A 3,479-nucleotide genomic window follows, 5' to 3' on the forward strand; every position below is an offset into this window, starting at 1 on the left:
CGACGCGCCGCAGGCCGGTCATTTGGGAGTCGAAAAGACATATCAGCGTCTCGCCGTGTCGTACTATTGGCCAAATATGTTTCGCGAGGTCACTCGGTACATTCGGACGTGCGACACATGTCAGAGGACGAAGGTCGAGCAAGCTAGTCCCGCGGGGTGGATGGGCCGCCGCGTTATAGAAGGGCCGTGGACTTCGATCGCCGCGGACATAGTGGGGCCCTTGCCTCGCAGCAAGGCCGGCTACCAGTACCTTCTGGTGATCCAAGATTTATTCACAAGATGGATCGAGTTGAAGCCTTTGCGAGCGGCTACCGGCCCGAAAATTAAAGAGGCGTTGGAGGATCTTATCGTGTCGCGGTGGGGTACGCCGAAGATCCTCCTCACGGATAATGGAACTGAGTTCGTGAATCGCGTGATGAAGGGTTTCGCTGAGGAGCATGGCATCACACACGCCACGGTGCCGCCGTACCACCCGCAGGCCAACCCCGTGGAGAGGGTCAATAGGACCCTGAAAACAATGATCGTGTCGTTTATTGAGAGGGATCATCGGGAGTGGGATAAATACCTTCCACAGTTTCGTTTTGCTTATAATACGGCGGCGCATTCGTCGTTGGGAGCGTCACCGGCGTTCGTGAATTTGGGACGTGAGCTAGTGCCGCCGAACTTGTTGCGTGACCAGGGGGAGGACGTGACTCAGGTGGAGCCGCGGGACCCGGCGGAGTGGTCCCAGCGGATGATCGAATTAAGGGCCGTTCGAGAATGGGTGGCGGAGAATATGGACCAGGCGAACCAGAGGCAGGCCGCGCATTATAATCTGCGTAGGCGACCGCGAAGATTCCGAGTCGGGGACTTAGTATTAAGGCGGCAGCACGTGCTGTCGTCAGCCGCACAGAATATCGCGGGAAAACTGGCGCCGAAATTCCAGGGACCCTTACGAGTGAAACGGGTGATCTCTCCGGTGGTGTACGAGTTGACACAGCTGGACGGGTCAACCGTAGGGAAAGTGCATGTTAAGGATGTGAAACCGTACTACCCCCCTAACCCCGACCCGTAGGGCTTACCGAGAGACACGAGAGCGGTCCCGCGAAGATATGGAGGGGGCCCGACGAATGGCCCGGGAGGGATGGTCCGACTTCTGGAAGGACCATCTTAACGAGCGGGTATCCGTAGAAATGGCCAACCCGGACTTCTGGGAAGATCTGGGGGAAATGCTGGAGTGGCTGCGGGAGGTCCAGGACTGGATGACCCAGAGGGCCCCGGGAGGAGTGGTCCTGACGGAACTTCCGCCGCAGAGGGACCAGGGCTCCCGGACGCCCGGAGCGGCCGTAGTGACGGCTAGGCCCCAAGAAGACCGGAGCGTAGGGACGCGGGGAGAGTTGGGGGTCATGCCGTGGTCCGTGCCGAGGACGGGGCGGATCGCCCGGTGGGCCCAGACCGACACCGTCGTCGTGCGCACGGTGGGTACCCAGACCCAGCCGATGGAGGGGGCGGTGGACGAGCCACCCCAAGGGCGTGCCGCGAGCCCGCCGAGACGACCGACGGCGGAGGCCACGCCAGAGCAGCCCCAGTTCCCGAAAAGGTGCTGGAATTGCCAAGAGATGGGGCACTCCTTCAGCAACTGCCCTCACCCCCGCAGGGGAGATTTCTGTTTTGGGTGTGGGGCCCGAGGAGTGAAGCTGAGCGGCTGCCGACGCTGCAGGACCGGATATGAGGAGCTGCGCGGGAGCGGGAACGCCCGAGGGCCCCGCGACCTGTGCCGCGATCGGAGCCGAAGCCGCTCAAGAAGATAGTAGACCGGAGAGCCCGAGGACCCAGAGGGGACTCCTAGCGCCAGAGACGAGATACCGCGGTTAGTTGAGACCCCCCCCCAGTATTATACCTTTGGGACCCAAATAAAAAGTGTCTACCAAACCTAAATGTGGTAATTGAGCGTGTGCATGTCGAACCCTTCCGCCTCCTTCCTGTTCCCTGAGAAGGAAATTCGCGTGGAGGTTGGAACAGGGCGAGATGAACGGGGTGGGACGTAGTTGAGGAAATTTGGAAGGGAACAAAGTCGGGAAACAATGGTGCGGTGAATTGGTCGGTTAAATTTGGGGAAAGATTGGGAAGTAATTCGGAGATTTTCGTTTCGGGTGATTTTCGTGTACTATTGAGTAACGTTGGAAGGGAAGACGCATGGACTGATCGGGGTCGGACGGGGCAAAGCCGTCACCGACGGAGTGAGGTCTCATGAGGGAAATGAATGGGGTATATCAGAAGGCTTGAGCGGTGGTCTCCGGCGGACCGGGGCGGACGTCCCCCTCGGCACTCGTCTGGGAGCGGGGAGTTGTGACGTGACAAAAGTCGCGTCCCTTACCCCAGATGGGAGCTCGGCCGAGGGAGGCGTCAGGGATGGTGCCTCCGCCCGAGGCGGGCGGAGAGCGAGCCTTTAGGTTAGGATTAAGACCTTTTGCGAGCGTTACAGGTCGAGGGAGTGCGGAGCAGATGGCCAGGGTCACGACGAGTGTAACGGCTTATGCCGCGTCGAGGGACTTACGGCTGGACAACCAGGAGCTTCCGAGGGCGTACGATCGGCGGGCGGGTCACGCTGGGGCCCACAGCCGGCAGATCAGATGACCTGTCAAGGCGTCACGGATGGCACGAGAGCACTGCAGCCCGGATACGGGGGACGCCCCGACGAAGGTCCCCGTTAAGGAACGGGGCCACCACCGCTGAGTACCGCTCCCGGTCGACGAGCCATGGCCCGTCCAGCCTGGCCGTCGAGGAACCGGACGATGAGACGCGGCCTGGACAGCCGGTCTCAAATAGGCGGACTTCAAAACTACCGCCGGCGGATGGGCGCAGTGACGAGGGGCGCTCGCGAAGGGCGCGACGATCGCCTAGAGGGATCGCTGGCAGGCCAGGGCGCAGCACCGATCAGGCTAGGGAAACCGGCGCGCGCGGGCGCGCGCGGGCCCTGCGTGGTCCCGCCGGATCAAGGAAACGCCACTGTCGAGTGAGCCGCCATCCCGGCAACATCCAGCCCTAAGAGCGAGTGACGAGCCGCCGGAACGAGACGAATTTGTAAGGCCACTGCTCAGCCTTCCTCGAAGTAAGACCGCGAGAATACCTAGGCCCTCCCGGGAGTCGCGTTGTGCCGCGGTAAAGTATGAAATCGGCTGTAATTAAAGAATATCGAGTGCCATACCGCGGGAGGGCCCGTGCGACGAAGTGATCGCGAGTGCCCGCCTCGGGGATGAAAACGTACGGCCGCCGACAGTCAGCGTACATGTAATTTCGTTGTGATATCGTTTCGTGTACTTCGTTGCGTATGATTTCGTTGTGAGTAATTTCGTTCGCGTAATTTCGTTGCGGGTGATTTCGTCGCGTGGAATTTCATGAACGCCGTTGGCTTAACCGTGCCGTAGTTTTGAGAAGTGGCTCTCGCGCGTGAGAGAGCCTCGTAGTTATCGTTGCCGGTTAAGTTCATGCCATTTGTA

Source organism: Temnothorax americanus, unplaced genomic scaffold (genome assembly GCF_048541705.1).
Source record: "Temnothorax americanus isolate GAGA-0224 unplaced genomic scaffold, ASM4854170v1 Scaffold107, whole genome shotgun sequence".
Classification (NCBI taxonomy): Eukaryota; Metazoa; Arthropoda; class Insecta; order Hymenoptera; family Formicidae; genus Temnothorax; species Temnothorax americanus.